The sequence below is a fragment of the Sciurus vulgaris genome (assembly GCF_902686455.1).
Source record: "Sciurus vulgaris genome assembly, chromosome: 15".
In the NCBI taxonomy this organism is placed as follows: domain Eukaryota; kingdom Metazoa; phylum Chordata; class Mammalia; order Rodentia; family Sciuridae; genus Sciurus; species Sciurus vulgaris.
The window spans coordinates 18,278,156-18,298,664 of NC_136476.1; the positions used below are offsets into that span (position 1 = coordinate 18,278,156).

Genomic DNA, 20,509 nt, shown 5'->3' on the forward strand with positions numbered 1-20,509 from the left:
GTAACTGTAGGAAAGTGGGGCATGGCTGGAGGAGGTGGGTCACTGGGGGTGTGCCCCGGAAGTCTGTCTTCCTTGCAGCTCCTTCTCCCTCCCTCTCTCTGCTTCCTGGTGGCCACGAATGGAGCAGCTTTCCTCCACCACACCCTTCCGCCGTGATGTTCTGCCTCACCAGGGACCCAGAAAAGTAGACTCAGCTGACCATGGGCTAAATCTGTGACTCCAAAACTGGGAGTCAAAACACGCTTTCCCTCTCCTAAAGTTGTTCTTGTCGGGTATTTTGGTCATGGCAATGAAAATATAACACATGTACATTATAAAAGTGACCCTAGAGGTTGAAATGATAACACAGACTTGTCCTCTGCCATCCATGTATTTAGAATCCAAAGGAAGAGACAGACTAAACATGTGATAAATAATAAGAACAAAAAGATGGAATGCATTATTACTGTTTGCAAGCATCTTCTGTGAGTTAGCAGATGTCTCCCCATCCAATAAGGTGTACATTCTTGGTTTTTTATGGGTTAGAATTATATTGTACGTAATAGAAACCAGTTCAAGATAACTTAAGGAGGGAAGAAGGTGGGGAGAAGTTGTATTTAAAGAATATGTAAATATGTTATGGGTTCCAAGGTGCAGCCTGGCTACAGGATGGACTTGAAAGGCTACCAAGAACTCAGGTTTTATGTTAGGGGGTTTGGATTGTTTTTTGTCCCAATCTCTCTCCTCTCTTGCAATCTATTCACTTTTTCTGTGCCAGTTAGCACAGTCCACCAAACCACCAGGACAAAATTGTAGCTCCTGATGTTCTGTTCCTCTGTTCCTGAAATAGCCCAGATGAGAATTAAAATCCTTCTTAATCCACTTCTAATCTCTACAGAAAGAACTTGGGCCTCTCATGGGGATCAGTTGGCTAAGGCCAAGTGGAATAAACAAAGCTAACAAAGGTCCAAGTGGAAGGCAATTCTAAAGAAGATAGACTTATGATAAGTGGCACAGAGACTTCTAATCTTCCTGAAGAGCTATCCATTGATCTCTAGCCTGTGGGTGGAGAATAGCAGGTAGAAAAATGGAAACCAGTATTTTTTGAGGAGATCCTTCTTTGGAAGTCTCTACACAGATTAAAAAAATTCTCTATCAATTGAATAAATAGTATCTTCTGAGCAGGGGTGTGCAGATGTTCTCCAGATAGGTGTAGATGCTTTTGAAATTCATACAATTTAAATTTCTTTCAGTGTGTTACTAAGTGAATTACATATTTAGTCATCATATATCTTTTTCAATCACTGGGCACTGATGGTAGAGCCATTCGTATGTGGGAATTCCTGTTATGCAAAATAATCAAACACCCCTGTGTGTAAGGGGTGGACTGAAACTGAGGAGCTGTGGTTGTTGGATGCTGGGTGTTCATCAGGAATTCTGTACATGACTTTGTTTTATCCGTCTTCTTGTGTTATCATGAACTCATCTAAAGACATCTTTCTACATGGAAGTATGTTACATGCATATAGATAATAAATTGGTAGAATACCCAATATCTTGAATGATAGAGAATATGTAACTGTCTCTGTATTACTTTCAATCACATTCAATAACAGGAACCCAGTCAACTGAAGGTTGATAGGTAAAGGTCCGTTGCAATGTGCCATAAGGAATATTTAAGCATGACTTCTAATTTTCATGGTGATTTTTGAAATGTGAGCAAATGCTTTCAAAATATTTTTAAAATAACCCTTAAAATTACCTTAAATACTAAAAGTACTGTTCACACTATTTTATGGATTCTTTTCACAGATATTACAAAAGAAAAGTTCCATTTCAGCCTTAAAATAAAAATGACAACAATGTATTAGCAGTAGAAGCTAGTTTTACTATGAAGTTTCTTTTTTTGGGGGGGGGGATAGTTTAATGTATCGCTCAGAAAAATAAATAGTTTATACTTTGCATCACAAACAAAACAGTGGTTATGATGTCCAGCGCCACCAAGCAACTTTCATTCTGTCCCATACTGCTGAGAGCAAATCCAAGGCAGGGCGGATAGCCAGGATGGTGAACTGATAACCCTGTTGACTTCGCCACCATCATAGCAATCTATCACATATCTAACTTCTGTGCCTCAGCGGTTGATGGTCCAATCATGCCTGTCGAAGGGCAACTCATACCGCATCCAGGAAGGAATTCTTGCCCTTGGTGAATACTCTTTTGCTTTCCCTCCAAATTGGATCAATGATGGACCACAAGGGCACTCCGCAGCATGAAGAGCTTCCCACTTCAAAATCTCCTTCCAAGCCTTGTTCATTGTTCTGACTGTGAATTCTAATGATATTATACATATCTTTCAGACTAATACCCTCATCCTTCCACTTCCACCCTTTCCTCACATTGCATTCATAACATCCGTTCGGAAGGATAAACCTACTTTTTCTCTGAATCTGCTTGTGGAATGCCTGACACCTCTCTGCAAAGGGCAGACAAATGCAAAGGGCTGGTCTGGAAATGGTGTTTGATTAGGTGTGGCATCAGACTTGAAGGATCCAGGTTCTCCTTTTTCTTAGCAGCAACACCTATAAAGGGACACTCCGTATACTCATATGCACAATCTTGGTGGTCAGGCACAGGTTTTGCTCTCCACAGGTTGCACCAGAGGGGTTCCGCACTCATTGGACAGCTTTCCATTTTCCCTTCATGCATTGGGCCATCCTGAAGGTGGTGATCCTGTCTGATTTGAGGTCTGAACTGGAACATCAGGAGTGGAGGCTGACAAACCCATGGTTGGAATCAGTGCTTGCCTCCAAACCATTTTAAATTTCCAGCTCCAACCCAAGCCCCAAGGGACAGTGACCTGCTGTCGTCCCAACCTTCCTCTCACTGGGTCACCGCTGTCATTGCTGTTGCTCTCGCGCACTGCTCCTTCCTTTTCCCTTATGAAGTTTCTTGATATAAAGAGTTGGCACTTTATAAACATCTTTTTTCTTTTCTTGCAATAAGCATGGATACTGTATGTATGACTGTTTTATCCAGAAGGAAATCAAGTTTGAGAGGGCCTTGCAATTTATGTCAAATTGTTTGGATCCAAATTTAACATATGTCATGGTTTAGATATGAGGTGTCCCCCCAAAAGCTCTGTGGGAGACAACGCAAGAAAGTTCAGATGTGAAATGATTGGATTGTGAGAGTTCAAACCTAATCCGTGCATTACCCCTGATAGAGATGAACGGGGTAGTAACTGTACACAAGGTGGGGTGTGGCTGGAGGAGGTGGGTTCCCTAGGGGTGTGTGTGCCTTCAGGCTTATATTTAGTCTTCACCTCTGCTCCCTGGTGCAATGTTCTGAGCTGCTTTCTCCACCACACTTTCTACCATGATGTGCTGCTGATCTTAGGCCCAAATCAATGGAAGTCAGCCATCTATGAACTGAGACCCTTGAAACTGTGAGCCCCAAGATAAACTTTTCCCCCCTTGATTGTTTTCGTCAGGTGTTTCGGTCCCAACCACAAAAAGAAGCTGACTAACCAATATGCGTTTTTACTACCCCCTTAAATGAAGCGATGATGACAGAGAGATCTAATTCACCCATTATATTAGCAGTGAAGAGTCGGACATTCGTTTTGTCACAAGGGAAAGACACGCTTCATTATTAAGGGCCAGATTCTGGAACAAATCAGATAATAAAAATTCAAATCCCATTCCCACCTCTTAGATTTGTGACCCGGGGAAAGTTACCCAACCCATCTGTTCCTTGATTTCCACCTGTTTAAGTTGAAGATGGACAAGCACTACTTCAGAGTTGTTTTAAGGATTAAGTATTATTAAGTGCACAGAACAGTCCTTGGAACATAGGAAATTACCTTCCCAACCCAGAGCCCGTGCACTTGGCGTTTACCTCAACTGTGGGGTTGCCTAAGTACAGTGGGCCCCATCAGGTGGTCCAGTATGGAAAGGCAGAGAGGGAAAAAATCCAGGCTTCTTCCATCTTGTAATTCTCCATATTCTAATGGTTTCCAGACTTCTTTGCTCTGTGCACGAGAGGGAACCAACAGAGCCATCAGAAGTGGAGATGCAGGCTGTGGGGACAGGCGAAGGATGGGGGGATTCACAGCACAGCAGTGGAAGAAGAGGGAAGTCAACAGCCTGCAGCCCCCAACCCTGGCTCAGGCAACCATCAAGGGCTTCCTCCAATTAGCGGCCACCACCCCTCCCAGGACTGCCATGATCCACTTTAAATCCATCCAGTGCTGTTCTTAGAAGCTAAGGAACCCTAACTAATTGGACAACAAAAAAAAGATTTGGGTCTTGGGAGAGTGGTGCACTCAGTGGAGTTCACAGTGATTTTGATTGCACTCTACTCTGCAGCTGTCTGGCTGAGGCTTGCAGAAGCCTCTTAACCTTGTTGTGCTGATTTCCCCTGCTAGGAAAATGAGAACTGGTTCGTTTGCCCTCTCCCGCCTCCCCAGCAGTCCTCAGAAGATTAATTGCTATTTGCGATTTATTATGATTTGGTTCAAAGAAATCCAGACTATAGAAATACTAAGGTGAAATACTGAATTCCTATAATTCAAGCAAAATTATGTTTCTTAAGTACAGTGACCATTTAATTTATCACCCAAATATGGACAATTTTGAGAATAAAAGGAGGCACTCAACATAATTAAAATTTTGTAATTTTTCTTGAAACATGGTTTGGCAGTTTTTTAATGGAAACTAAAAATACTCTCTTACCCTCCATATGATCCTACACTCCTTGGTATTTATCCAAATGAGGTTAAAAACTGGTGTCCACACAGAACTGGCACATGAATCTTTTATTGCAGCTTTATTCATAATTGCCAAAATTCAAGAAGCAAGCAATGAGAGGTGAGTGGATAACATAAACTGTGTGTTGCAGCCGTACAATGACAATATATTCAGCACTAAAAATAATCTAAAACTAGTCAAGTTATGGAAAAGAGAGAGTAGATGATGGGAGTGCCATGGGACAGGGGGAGGGGAACAGGAAGTTGCTGTTCAATAGGATATAAACGTTTCAGTTCCTGTAGGAGTAATTTCCAGAGATCACTTTACAACATTTGTACCTATAGTTAACAAGCACCGTATTATACTGTACATTTTTTCTAAGAGGTTTTGTCTCATGTCAAGCATTCTTATTACAATACAAAAATTATTGAGCACCTGTTAATATCACACACTATCCCAGTTAGTGGGACACAGCAGAAAAGGAGGAACAAGGTAAACAATCAACAGGTATGTATTATTACTTCATGTGAAATGTGCTATGAAGAAAAATAAAGTAGCTAATAGGGATGGAGATGGTTATTTTAGATAAGTGGTCATGGAGTTTCCCTTATAAGGTGACATTTGAGCAGAAACATAGCAGAAGCCATGTGGGAGAAGATCTGTCCAGGCAGGGGGAATGGAGGGTGTAAAGGAGGTGCTGGCATTTCATAGAATTGCAAGACTTGTGTGATCTGATGAGGGCTAGGAGAGAGCAGAAGTTGAGGTTCTGAGGTCTGAGTTCTGAGGGTGAGTGAGATGAGGAATCATCAGAAGAAGCACATGATCCAGCATACTATGGAAGAATCATGAAAGACTGAAGAACAATTAAGAAGCTGTGGAAATGGTCCAGATGGGGGTGGTTGGAGCCTGATTGATTTTGAAGGTAGAAATGAGAGCAGTTGCTGGAAGATTGATATAGGGTATGAGAGAGTGGACTGCCAGGGTGATGTCACAGTTTTGGGGGAGGCAACTGGGAGAAGGGTGATGAGGAAGATGATAGAAGGAACAGGTTAGAAGGAGAAAGCAAGAAATCTGTTCTGTACACCGTGATAATTTGAGACACTTGCCAGATATCATACTGAGCCGTTAGGTAGGCAGGTGTTTCTAGAGGAGTTCAGGGACAACGGTGGTGAGCTGACAATGGAAACGTGAGAACTGTCACCCTATAGATGACCTATGAGCCAGGAGCCTGCATGAGATCACCTGGGAGACAGTATAAAAGAAAGGTCCAAGGACAAAACCAGGTCCTCCAATGGAGAGCGGTCTGGCAGAGAACGGAAAAAAAACCTATGAGATGGGGAAGGAGCAGCTAGGGAGGAGAACCAGAAGAAAGTGGTATGGAAACAAGGAGAAAGTGTGCTGGAGAGAGGGCAGTGCTGGCTTGTATCAATGCTGTCCACCAGTTCCAGCACCATATGAATGCCGATGTTTTGCAATATGGTGTACCTGAACAAAAGCTGGGTTGCAGTGTTAGGGATGAAAGCCCATTTGGATGGGGCTTAAGGCCAAAGCAGAAGGTAGAGGGGAGGCAAGAGATTCCAGAAAGGTCAATGCCTGTGCCAATGAAATCCACCTTGTAAGGATTCTAACTCAAACTTTCTTACTCCAAAGCCGTGGGCACTTTAGAGTTCCTGGACCAGAAGTCAAGGCAGCTTTGACACTTATCAGCTGTATGACCTTGAGAACTCATATTCAGCAACATCTTGAGTTCCTGGTATATGCTAGGTACAGATGAATTAAATCACACCTTGACCCAGACTAGGGAGCTGGGAGGCAAGGGGCTCCTAGGGAGGGGCGGGGCAGCCATGGTAGTTCTCATTTCTCCTTACCATTAAACAACTGGGAAGTTCAAACCAGGAAAACTCCAAGTGTCCTTATCCTTAAATTCCATGGACTTGGGAAATAAGAAAATCCTTTCATCTACAGAAGAAGGGAGGAAGTAGCAGCCCAGACTCCTCCCACCCCTCCAGGGTGTATTCATCAGGGTGTTTTATAAAGATGTCAACGCTTAATTAGAATTTTTAATTGGAGAAATGTGTGCAGACACTTTAGGTGCAATTAGTGCAGTAGATTAAATCATTGTGAAGTGACCTCATTCACTTCCCCACAACTATTTAAATTGTTTTTATAATTTCTCTGCTCATGTAAGTGGCCAGATGACATATAGATAACTGGAGACGAACTACTAGTAGATGTTAATGAGATTATTGTTGCAACAAAGGGGAAAAGGTCAAAACTACTCTATGTCTTTTTACTGCATTAATGGAAAAAAAAAAAAAGGACTTCAGCCTTTTTTCAATGAATATTCAGAATACTTTCACAAACCTGAGGTGCCCAAGAATCTGATGTGTTCCATCTAACCACAGCAATCCTATCTTTGCTGGTTAGTTATTACGACTTAAACTTTCTCTCTGGAAAAGAGAGAATCTAAAGCCAGACAAAGACAATGATACACTGGGAAAAATATTTGCAATAGTGTGACAGTTAAAAATTGAAAATCTCTAATATTAAAAAGCCCTCCTACAAGGCATAAGGAAAATAATGCTCAATAGAAAATCAGGTAGTTCACAGAAAAGGAAAATTCAATGACAATAAAGCCTATGAAAAGAGGCCACCTTATTAGTTGTCAGGGCAACCCCAGTTTAAAAATCCCCTACCCAGATTGGCCAAAATTAATCTGCTGACAACATCTGTTGAGGGATCTCCTTTTCCCTGGCATCATGATTCATTGTGAAATAGCACTCCTGGCATCTCTCCCCTGCCCCTCATTCCCTTCTCTCCACATGACCATTGTTGGTGAATTTGAAGAAGGAAGCTGAGTGTTGGGTTGGTGCCATCTGGGTCCTCTTTTCCAGCAAGGATTGCAGCCAGGATGTGTCTGCATGCTAATAACCCTACAGGAGGCTTTCCCAGGCAGGCCCTGCTCCTGTGAAGGACACCTGTTGTTGACAGACATCCCAGTGATGAGGTGAGATCACCTATCTAAATGCAGAAGTGAAGTATCACTAAAATAACTTTGACTGCAAATCTGAAGACACACCATCCAACCCAGCTTTTCAGATACTTGTGATCCCCATTTGTGTCAACTCCTGTGTTTTTCTTTGTTGGTTCAAATGTGGTAAGGGAAGAACAGAATATTTATCATAACCTGCCCTCTCCCCACCCAGGGGGAGATAAAGGAAAAGAAAAATAATATTCATGGGTGCATGCTGGGAACTCACTTTTCAAACTGGTCTCAGGTCAGCAGGAAGATCTTCTGGAGACTTACAAGAGATAGAGACGGCAGGCCTCACCCAGATCCAGCCACTAGAATCTGATTCATATGTACATAAACAAGTGAGGACACAGTGGATTTATGACTTCCTAGTGTGAGAAAAAAATTATTATGGACTTAGAATTATATGTTGAATATCAGTTGGGGTTAAGGGTCTAATCAAAGCACTTTAAGGCATGCAGGGGACTCAGAATAATTTCCAGGATGTATTATAGAAAAGGAATAAAATGAAAAAGAAATAGTCAAGGGATCCAGGAAGCAGTGTACCAAGAGACCATTAAAGGGAAATTCATCATTGATGGTTGTGAATCAGATTTGGGGACACAATCCACATCAGAGAAACAAGACTTTTGGTCTATTTTACCCATTAATCCAAAAAAAGGTCTGTTAGATTTTATTGATAATGGAAAACCTGAAGTCATGGTAAAACCATACTTTTTATTGTCCAATAAGATGAAAGAAAACCCAAGGGCTTTAAAATAAAAAATAAAAAATTAAAGTTGGTCATGCCTGAATCTTATACTAAAATATGGCAGGCTTTAAAGCAATTGATGGAATGTAAGGGGGAAACATTCTGTTTGAACATGGTACTGGAAACTTCTCCTTTGAATGACCCAGGAGTCATGATATTGATTTTATGGGGACAAAATTAGTCATACCAGTCTCCTAGGCACACAGGTGAACATTACATATGTAGTTATAAGAAAATAATGGCTCTATCTTGGTTTTCAGCATTTCAAGTCAGCCCATGGACAAAGTATACAAGACTTGGTTGTGATTACATATCATAAAATAAATGTTATATTGACAAATACAGAAAGTAAATTTATGGTTGACAGCAGGTGGGAGGTAGAAGAGTAAAGATAAAGTGGAAAGATAGAATGTTGTGTCCTTTACACTGAAAATAATCAAGATACTAATTATAAAGATACTTAAAATTACAGAAGTAGTCAATAAAGATATAGTTACTATGCATTGGGAGGCAAAAGGAAGAGATTAAGCTAAATTCTCATCTTCCATAGCAGGAAGTCAATAGCCATTGCCTAAATTAAGTCAATAAATTTCAATATATTATGCAGAATTATGGAGGAAGAACCCCTGCCAGAAAAACAGTGAAAAAAGGGGATATTTTTCTCTCAACATTCATATTTCTTTTTTAAAGCTGAAAGTTAATGACTTGTTTCCAGGTCCCATTGAAATATACCTGTGCATTGATTTATTAGTTTAACATTAACCTCAAATTTTTTATTGGTGCAATTATTTATTATAAGTTAATTTCCTAACAGTGGCAGGTTGTTTCTAGTCAGTAGACAGTTTTTCTCCACATGTTTGATTTGAGGATCCAGCCCACTTCTTCCTTTGTTTCTAATATTTTTCAGGTTTCTAAATCTTCTGCATTTAACTAGAGGATAAGGAAAGAGTATAGAAAAGGCAATCTCACTGCTAAAATGACCTGACCCAGAAATGCCATCCTCACATCCACTTCCATTCCTTTGAGGAGAACAAATCATGGCCCTATCTAGATACAAAGAGAACTTGTAAATGTGGCTTCTGGTGATAGTTCTACATTATAGAGTACCTTAGTTGGTTTTCTGCTGCTATAACAGAGTGCCTGAGACTGAGTAAGTTACAAAGAATGAGATTTATTTCTTATGGTTCTAGAGACTGGAAAATCCAAGAGCATGGTGCTGGCATATGGTGAGGGTCATTCTGTTGACTCATAACATGGCGGAGGGTATCACCCGGGGAAGATGTGTGTGATGCAAGACAGTGAGAAAAACCAGGTCAAACTCATCCTTTCATCAGGGTCCCATCCCCACGATAACTAACCTATCCCTACAATACCAGCCTTACCATTCATATGGGCTGTGCCCTCATGACCTAATCACCTCTTAAGGTTTCACCTCTTAATACTGTTACAGTGGCCGTGACATTCAACATGAGTTTTGGAGGGGACATTCAAACCATTTCATGGAGGGTAAGCTCAAATTTCAGTAAGTGAGAAACCATTACTGCCACACTCTGTTTCCAAATAGTCATGCATACATGACATGGACCCCTGGGCTCTCCCTACAAAAAGCATGTTTGTGCGGGATGCAGGGAAGCACATGTTCTCTAGTAGGGAGGATGACAAGTCAATCAGATGAGCTGTTTGCATATTTCAAATTCCTTTCCCTTGATATTTAACTAAACATCTTTTTGTAATTGCTTTCTTTCACTTAGTATATCTGTTTCCTACAATTGGATGTCTTGTACTCTTTGTGATGAACACAAAGGCGTTGTGGTGGCAGAATGGAAGGAGGTGTGGAAAGAGTCTGACAACAACTCCTTAGAACTAGCTTCATTAAAACAGGTGTGAGTGCGCACCAGCCACGTAACCTCTCCACTGCCTGGTTGCCTTATCTATAAAAATGGGGACTTGTGCTTTGCCAACATTTTCAGTTCTGAATTTCTATGACTTATATCCATCACTGAACTGGTAAACCTGGGTTTCTAGAGGGTAGACTTGAATGGTCACAATCTGGATGAGACTTTCCCACACAAGGACTGGAATGCTCCAACTCCTTACCACTCCCACCCTGCACCTCTCTAGAGACATCTCCCTTGAACAGCGAGGATTAAAGAGAAACAGAGGGTAAGGACCAGCGTGGCAGCAAGAAACCTGACCCCATGATGAGATTTTTCCCTCAGCAACACAACAGAGCTTTGACAGGATCCTGCTCATCAGCCCTGCCTCAGTCCTTTCTCCCCAGGATGGCAGGACACATTATCCCCAGTGCTCTGCAGTTTATAAAACAATCACCATCCTTATAAAATGACAGTATTGTCATTATGTGGTTAGTTTATTTTTTTAATGGGTTCATGGTTTCAACATCAAAAAAGTACCAAAAAATCATATGGTACAAGGCCTCCATCCCAAGGTTGATAGACCTTCATTTTATTCATTTATTTACATGTGGTGCTGAGAATCGAACCCAGCGCCTCACACATGCTAGGCAAGTGCTCTACCACTGAGCCACAACCCCAGTCTCTTCCCAGTCCTTGTTCTTTCCCCTGCTCCCACAAAAGAAGTAGTCACCGGTGTTAGTTCCTTACTTGCCCTTTCAGAGATTTTTATACATGTCTATTCTTTTCTCTCCTCTTCTACTCTATATTAAATAGCACAGCAATCCTACTGATCCACGGTTTCACTTCCATTTATCGTAGGCAACTGAGATCCAAAAACAGTTCCACTGTCCTGCTTCTGACTCCAACCCCAGACCCCGTAGTTCCTTTCCCCTTCCTGGCTGTCCTCCAGATAAGGCAACAGAGTTTCCTCTGTTCTCACATCCCTTGGCTTTCCCTGCCCCTTGTTGCCTAATTTGAGGAAATTTTGAGCAACTTCACCTGCTGTCTTCTGCAGTGAGGGCCTCGGTTGCTGAGGGACAGGATCTATAGACTAGCTATGGCCATGTCCCCAAGGATCATCGTGAGGGGCACAGAAAGGGCGAGACTGGGGGTGATGAGAAGGGGACAGGGGAGCAGGTACAGCGACCAGATTTGTGGCTCCAAAGGATCTGAGATCAGAAGACAGCAGTGCAGTTTGAAGGAGGGAGGGATGTGGAGGGACTGATGACCAGGAAGGCTAAGGACTAGGCAGCATGGGACCTGGTCCTGGGTGACAGTGACCACAAAGCTTTTCATACATGTATTATGCATAATCTCCCATTATTTAGGAAGCACAGTTCTCATTATTGAAGGGTCTTTTGTTTGTTGAACAGTGTGATGGAAGTGGGTAATAATATACACTTTCAGAAGAGCTTGAACACAGCTAAATTATTCTTCAACAGAAAAAAATCAGGGGTAGTCCAGAAGGAAGATCTGGAACCACACTGACCAATATGTGGCTGTCAAACACTTTAATGTGGCTCCTCCTAATTGTGATGTGGTGCAACTATAAGACACACATTGGATTTTGAATACTGAGTAGGAAAAAATTTAATCTAGACTTTCTTATTAGTAATCAGTAAGATCCTTTAGAAACTCACCATCTCCCCTTGACGTGATTGAAAGGCTATGGGTCTTATAACACCACATTTGGATCTAACTCGTCTTCCCTTATTTGGGTCTTAAATGAAATTAGTAACTAGAAGAGGCGGTTTTGCTGGAGACACACTGCCTCTTTACAGTCTAATCAACATGGCCTGTGAACTATTATGGGTTTCCTGGCTATCCAGAATCATTTTGAAGGAAACGTGATTCACCTTTCCCCACACTGTGTTTCTTTCCCTGTTAACTTTTTGCTAACACGATGAGCTTTTGCTAACATGATGAGCTGAAAGAGTTAATTGCCTTGGGAGGTTTTGAAATCAGTACGAGACTTGTGGCTCATCAAATTCAAATTCAAGTCATCTCCATTGTTGCTACCTAGTAGTTGCTTAATGGATTTTGTTCTCTGGGAATTGTGAAGTTGGACTGGCAGGGAGCAAACCTTCCTGGATATAGGTTTTTTTAATCATGGAGGGTAGCTTTGAATAAGCAGATTTGAGACAAAACTGAAAAATGTGTTTCAGGATAATGGTCAGCAATCCCTGTGCTGTTTTTCTGACCTGTGAATAAAAAGAAGCTCCAAAATAAGAATTTAATTTGAAGCTTCATAATGAGCAACGTAGCTGACATTCTGGTGTACATATGGGGAAGGAAAAGCACAGAATACTTGAGGGAATCAAGAGGAGCAAGTTAACTGACTTTCTAATGAGCCAAATAATTTGAAGAAGTAACAATAGTAGTAAATTTGAGGTGATGTGGTCTCAAAGGAAAGACTGTGTTTTAATGAATTACTGTTCAATTCGTCCTTAGCCTGAGATTCCCGTCTCCTCCTTTTGCAGAATGAATTAATGAGCCTCTGAAAACTAACATAGCTGAACTGATTTTAGAAACTTAACTATCCTTAAACCTATGGTGCTGTGTGTGTGGTTGTGTGGTAGGAATATCAGGAAAATGGTCCAGATTGATTGTAAATGGTGATGTGATACCTCTGATCTGATGTAATGCAGCAACAGAGATAATAAAACCATAGGGGTGGAAAGAAAGTTGTCTGAAGCATAAAAAAGCAATTGCAACAGAAAAAAAATCAAGTTTCTGTAACCCTCAGTAAATTATGGATCATGTATATATATTTGATTTTGTACCAGGGGCATTTCACAAAAATTCAGATAGACTTTTAATCGGCTTTGATTTCTAGAGAATATCCCTTGAGTTTTCTATAAAATTTGCAAGATTTCCCCTCTGACTTTCTGTGATTGCCTTGAGCTTATTTCATGTATCTTATTGGAATAGGATGATAAATGAAGGATTTGATCTTTAAAGTGCTAGACAAAGAGCTAGACAATAAGGAAATCTACATAAATTTAGAAATTTCTCTTTAATCAAAGGTTGGGGTTATGATCACAGCTTTGCGGTTAACACTGCTAAATTCATCTAAGTGGATGAATTAATTTTCCTGCCTGGTTAGCGCTGGCCACAGACTTCAAGGCAGGATGAAAGCAAGGAACCTGATTATGCGGTAATCACACGGATGCATTCATCCAATTGGCCTCTGTCCCACTGTTTCCTCTGTGAGGAAAAGGCTTGTGTTAAAGATGTGGCCATTGACCAAAACAGCTTTTAAACCATCCTTTTGGAATAACTTCAGAGGCTGAACTAGAATCTTTTAATAACCTTGGATGCTGCACACCTTCATCCTTTGGGGATAGATTGAATGTTTGGAGGATATCAAAAAAATCATCACAAAGACAAAAAATAAAAATTAGAAATAAGAAAAAGCATTCATGACCAAATCTTGTAAATAAGGTGTGTGATAAATCTGGATCATACCCTTTGAGGTTAAAAAGTCAGATATTACTAAATATGACTATGGAATTGAAAATGACTTGCTGGTAGCTTCAAAGCCCTTAAATTAACTTTGAAATCAATTCCAATATAGACGTGCCCAAAATGTTTTGAGTAAAGGCAGTGCCCTTGGAACATGTATGTCTAGAGTCTGCCAAGGTGACTATTCTAAAAGGGATTACACCAATTTAGATGTTTGTTTAAAAAAAATCAATCGCATCACTTTATGAGCTCAGTGTAATGTAATAGGAAGAACACAAACAGTGAGAGCCAGAAGATCTATCTCCACCCCTTTCAGCTCTGAGTGACCTTGGACAATTTATTTAAGCTGTCTGAGCTTCTGCTTCATAATCAGCAAATGGAGATAACAATTCCCACTGGGACTGTTGTGAGGGCTAGAAATACAGTACATAAAACATGTATACTATGCTCACATATAGTTCAGCATTTGTGATTATTATGTGATGGAATTATTTCCACCCAGTCTTATTTCAGAATGGGTAGCTTAACTGCTTGTTCTCCTCCCGACGTTGCCTTACTTAGAAAATGGTAATATTAATAAATGCATTGTGTGTAGGCATTTATATTAACATTGTTTAATTTTTAGTGTGCTAATTATGCATTAATCTCTTAAATAATAATTATGGTGGATACATAAAATCACTAATAAATGTTAAATGGCACTTCTACTGTATCAGACCTTGTTCTAAGTACCATATTAACTGTATCAGCCTTACGATAACCCCTTGCTATAGGTATTGTTATTATCCTCATTTTAGAAACAATAAAATGGAAGCATTTGCTGTAAGTTGTCCAATGTCAAAGAGCTAGTAAATTATAAAACCAAGATTCAGGGTCACATTTTGTCTCCTGAGTTTGTCAATTAACCACTAATACCTTCTTACTTGGAATGGATGATGGGATAAGACTTCATAGTCAACAATTGTAAATAGGGTGATGGTATATACTTCAAGGTAAAAAAAAAAATCAAATATGACTAAATATTGCAATAGAATATCGAAAAGAATTTGCTGGAAACTTCAAATGCTACAAATTGACTTAGAAATCTATTCCAAAATAGGAGTGGGCAAGGTCTTTGAGCAAAGGCAATGCCCTTGAGTAAGTACAGTATCTACCATGGCTTCTCAAAAAGGACCGGGATCCTGTCCCAGTCACCCAGACAAGTTTGCATTGGCAAACTTGATACCAAAGAATGAGGCATTGAAAGTAATGAGGAAAACTGGGCACTCCACCCACAGGTGAAGTTGCCAAATCACTGGATATAAGATTAGGGGCCAGATCCCAATCCTAGAGTGAAGGACAAAAATTAGGATGCATCAAGCCTGGGAATAGCCTGAGCCTGCAGTGGATGGAATAGAACAGTGAAAGAGGGTCAAGTGGCCTGTACTCTAGGGACAGGAGGGATGGAGAGGCTGAGACCCAGGCAGGCAGGCTTTTTATTCCCATTTGTCTTCCTGTGGATATCCTGTGTCAATTCCTTGAATGTCCTGTAGCCTCTGGAGAAGTGTGTGCTGAGGAGCCGGGAAGACATAGTAAAGCCTAGTGCAGGACTTCCTGTGAGGATGTCACCTTGGTAGGGGCTTTACTTACTCAAGGGCATTGCCTCTGCTCAAAACCTTGGCCATTCCTTTTTTGAAATAGCTTTCAAAGTAAATTTATGACATTTGATATTACCAGCAAAGCCTTCTCAATATTCTATTGCAATATTTTTTTCACTCTAGCTGTACTAGGTAGTATTTTACATTTGTTTTAAAATGAACTAATTATTGCTTTATTTATTTACCTCTACCAACGTGAATATCATACCTTAGATATCAGTTAGGTCCCAGTAAGTAGTAGATGGGGCACTCAAATTGCAGAGAGGCAAAGAGTTTAATAGAGAGACTGTCTGGTCTATGTGGGACCCCACTACCCCGTGGTCCTGTAAGCCTGAATGGAAGGGGAGGAAGTCGTCCTGTAAAGCATGAGGCTGTGCCCTTCAGAGTAGAGATGTTGCCTGCCAGAGGGTGACCATATACAGAGAGAACTGGAAGAAAAAATACACCCAACCCCAGGCTCCTCCCTCGAGCTGATATCTTGCTAGACCTCCCCATTGGCTGAACCCCAAACCCCGAGGCCCCAATAACTCTTGATGCAGTTCCAGCCAGAGAGGTCAACATGTAGGGCACAGAGCAAGCAGAGGGTACAGACGTGGCTCTGCAGATGTGCAGCCATATGTCTTCATTTAAGTTAGACAAGGTCAAGGACAGAGAGGACCTCACCTTAGTTGACATCTACCCGTTCAGCAACACACCTTGGTTCCGGGCATTTGCCTCACTCTGAAATCGTTACCAACACTATCTGCCAGGCCGTGCTTCACAATTTAAGACTCAAGGATATCAGGGATAACATTTTTTTTTTTTTTTGCTGAGGCAGATGTTTTGTTTCATCAGGGTTTTTCTGACCACATGAATCTATCTAAACTGGAAACAATTTTAGGAAGAAGAAATGTGTTTTATATCCATTTTTGACTATTACTAAATTTAATTCCAAATGAGTCAAAGGAAATTAAGCTTTAATGAACACTAGTCTTTTTATTTCTGTATTTTATGTACTCTTATATATGGATGCATCAAGTTTAAAAGAGCTGATGACTCAAGGGGGGTTCTTAATGTCCTTTGGATTCCCTAGTGGTATTTCACAACCCATATAACTCATGAAAGGAAAACATTTTTTTATATGGTAGAGGAAATAGGCAAAAATATATGGGTATTCTTATATTCTCATCCTTTTATTTTAAATAAAAACTATTAAATTCTCAACTTATTCAGAGGGCGTATGTGAGTGTGCAAGTGTGTGTGTGTGTGTGTGTAAATGAATACTGCATTCAGGGCATAATCCTCTTTAGCAACCACAATTGCTGGTTGCTTTGGACATTAATCATATCACCCTTTCTCAGGGTCAAAGGCTTGGTGGCAGACACTAAGTTACTGAAATAGTATATATGCAAGTGGATTAGTACAGGCTGCAGTATCAAGAAATGGGCCTTTACTTCCAACTGAAGTGGAGAAAGATGAGTGAAAACCACTCATTAAGTCCACGGAGCTGGCAATAAAAGTACAGTTTGCCAAGCCTTGGTCAGAAGGACCAGCATCCACCCACCTGTGTTGAACAGGTGCTAGAAGGTAAGTCCACTTGCAGGTGTAGATGAAAGATTAGTCCAGCAGGCCATCTGCCATCTAGAGGATATGGCATAAAGATAAATACACACAAATATAAAAGCTTTATATAAGTGGAATCATTTTTCCAGTTTTTTCAGAGGAAAAGGATCGGCTAGTCCAGGCTTTCTTCCTTTTCCCACTTATCCCGCGTCTACTTTCATGTGTTTTCCCTACACCTTCATTACTAACACCAAACACCTGGACCACCCACAGACAGAAACACACACACACACACACACACACAGAGTTCGCTCTGTGTTAACAACCTTATAGAATTCCTTTTTTTTTTTTCCTACACTCCATTTGTCAATCAGACCCTTCTTCTAAACTACTTCTGAATGTGTTAAAAGGGTCAGTTCGTTGGAAATTCTCACCAACAACTAAAGGAAAGATCAACAAAAGCAATTTACAGCTTCCTGTTCCATCCATCTCAAATCAACATGAGCCTCAGCTAACATCATGAGATGCCAGGATTCTACTGCTGATCCTGAAATTTCTTTAATTCTAAAATGGTGCACTTCAGTGAACTCTTCTTTTGTTCTCCTTTCCCAGCCAGGCTGTGGAACATTCCAGAACTAGGGACTCAAAAGCCACCTGTCTTCCTACTGGCAGCCTGGAGGCCCTGCCTTCTACAGTTCCCTCTTCATGCTGTGTAGCTGCCTGTGGGAAGGGGTTCTTTTGCCTGTGTCCTCCAGGTCATTCATTCTTTTTGGAGATAGGGAGAAATTTTCTTCAGCCAGGTACCTGCTCCTCCTTCCTTTGCTCCATCCTCCAGAGAACCTGGGTCATCATCAAGAACATGATCGAAATGGATTCTACTATCGTGTTTAACTAAAAAGAATCAATAAATCAATCAATAAAAATATAATATGACTGGCCATTTTCTCTCCTAGGCCTTAGTTCCTAGTCTGCTGATGAGTTCTTGACTCATAAGGTGATGCAGTTGTCATTGTTTTAGCTCTAGGCTCCTTTTGTGTCTTGAACTTATTTCTATTTTGCACCATCACCAGGTATTATAATTGTTAATGCTGTCTGCCCTTGATGTCTGGGACCATGGTTTATAAACTTTTGCATGTTCATCTGTAGTACCACAAAAAAAAAAGTTTTGAACCCCCTTTGCCCTACACAGTCCCTGGTATATGTCCAATAAAGACCACAGTGATCCCACACCTCAAAAGCAGGAGAATGTTGAATTGCTAGCATTCTTTGGGTCCTTAAACATCAGAAGGAGGTGAAGGAAGGTTCATAGGTGGATAAGGGCAGCAAAGATTCAAGATGGAAAGAAGTAGTTCTTCTCCAAGGCTGATCATTCCCTAGTTATTGGTTGGGAGGGCAAGTGGATAAAGATTTTTTTTTTCCTTTTGAATCACTTAAAGTTCACTAGCACCACCTGTATATCTTCACATATCCTCCATGATAGGAATGAAAAATGCATAACAAGACCTCTTATCCCAAGGACTTCATCTTCATAAACAGTTATTGCCCAGAATGACGGGACAGACACACACACACACACACATACACACACACACACACACACAAACGGACAGGTAGGTAAGGACAGTGGGACAGGCCTTCTCACTCCTTTGCATAAATCCCCAGTAGAATGCCACTACCCTTGAGATAAAAATCAACCCTTAACCATGTTGTGCCAGATTCTGCCTGACTCAACCCTTTCCGTCTCTTCATCTTCATCTCCTGCTACACTGTCCCTTATCCGCTCCTCATCTGCCCATAGATATCATTTCTGTCCTTGAGCACAGCAAGCACTTCTCACCCCAAAGCCTTGCCCTCAGATCTTTATAAGACACCCTCTTTCTTGATTATTCAGATCTCAGCTAAGTATCACCTCCTCTGGCCAATATCATTGTACACCTTCTCAGTCACTTCCTATGCCACTATTGTATTTCCTTCACAAAATACTTCACTGGGAAGTTATTTTGTTTACTGCCTCACACAATTATTGCCTGTGCCCTGTTCTTTGCCTCCACCCTTTCCCATGCATGAGAAGGGGGCTTTCAGAGAGCAAGTGAAGCTTTGACTGGCTTGGCCACTGCTTTGCCCTAGTGCCCAGGACATGGCATGAAGACTAGCACCTAACATACACTCATCAAGTATGAACTGGCTCCAGGAAGATAGAAAAGTTCATCAAGAAATGTTATGGGTGGGAAATATCCTAAGAACAGGCAGGCAGCACCAGCGCTGGGACTTTGGGCTGTCAGAAACAGTGCAGGGTGAACCTCGGAGATGGGGTGGAAGAGGGAAGCAGGCTGAGGCCTTGTTTTGCCAGGACTAAGACTCAAGAACCCATACCCCAGAGTCAGAGAACAGGTCTCAAACACCAATGCCATTCCTTGTCAGGTGTGTGACCCAGGCAATAACTTCATTCCCTGTTCCTCTGTTTCATCATTTGCAAAGAGCCAAGATGACATATTGTCTTCATCAGGCTAATGTGAGCAATGAATTGTTCGGCAGCAAATGCCTAATAGCACCTGGTGCACAGTTAGCTAAGCACTTGTACTGGGCACTGGAGAGGAATCACTGAAGCATTTGCACAGTATGGTTATGGATTCAGATTGTATTCTAGAAAGATCATCAGACTGGCAGGGAGAGGATGAGCTGGAGGAGGCTGAGAAATCAGTGAATGAAATTCTGTGTACACAAGACAGACCAAGGCAAGGGAGCAGTAATGAGGACAGACTGAGAGTTACTAAGGCAGTGACTCACCCATCAGCTGAGTGAAAACAAGGATCCTATGGGTGGCTGGTGGTGCCATTGGCTCATAGAGGAAATACAGAATGGGGGCCAGGTTGGGGAAAAAGATGTTCATCATGATCAATGTATGATGCTAAAATGCTTAGCACCGTACTTAATGAAAGTACTTTATAAATATTAGTGCTTAATAGTTAGGCACTATAATTTTTGCTCCTAAAATAATACTGTGAGAAGCATTTATCTCAGCATTTTCTCTTAGACTGTGAGTGGAATTACTGGGGCACAAGGTGTATACTTTTGGAAGACTAATTTCATTTTGACAAACGCTTTTCAAAATATTATACTAACATGTATTCCCACAATAACCTGGGATTCTTTAAAAAGTCTGTTTTTTTGTTGTTTGTTTGTTTTTAATAATACCACTTCCAAGTTGCAACAGTACAGAGAATAGTCCTCTCCTAAGCTAGTAATGGAAGTAACCGTGAACTCCAGCACCTTCCTTAAACATTGCCAGTTGCTTTGTCCTAGGGAAATCTCTCAATTCACTGTCTGTTATTCATTAATGTATTGCAATGCCACAACTCACACTATACTCTTGAAATCATGACGGTGACTGAATACAGACATTTTATTGTACCAAATATTCCCTTGAGATTTGG

The 20,509-nt window shown here is 41.0% G+C and overlaps 1 protein-coding gene and 1 pseudogene across 2 annotated transcripts in view; one reads left to right on the forward strand and one right to left on the reverse strand.

Moving 5' to 3' along the window:
• Positions 1-20,509, forward strand: part of APBA1 (amyloid beta precursor protein binding family A member 1) — a 149,094-nt gene that overhangs the window by 54,233 nt on the left and 74,352 nt on the right.
• On the reverse strand, positions 912-2,767 carry LOC306644794 (holocytochrome c-type synthase-like; annotated as a pseudogene). The gene has a single exon. The product of its transcript is annotated as a holocytochrome c-type synthase-like (transcript).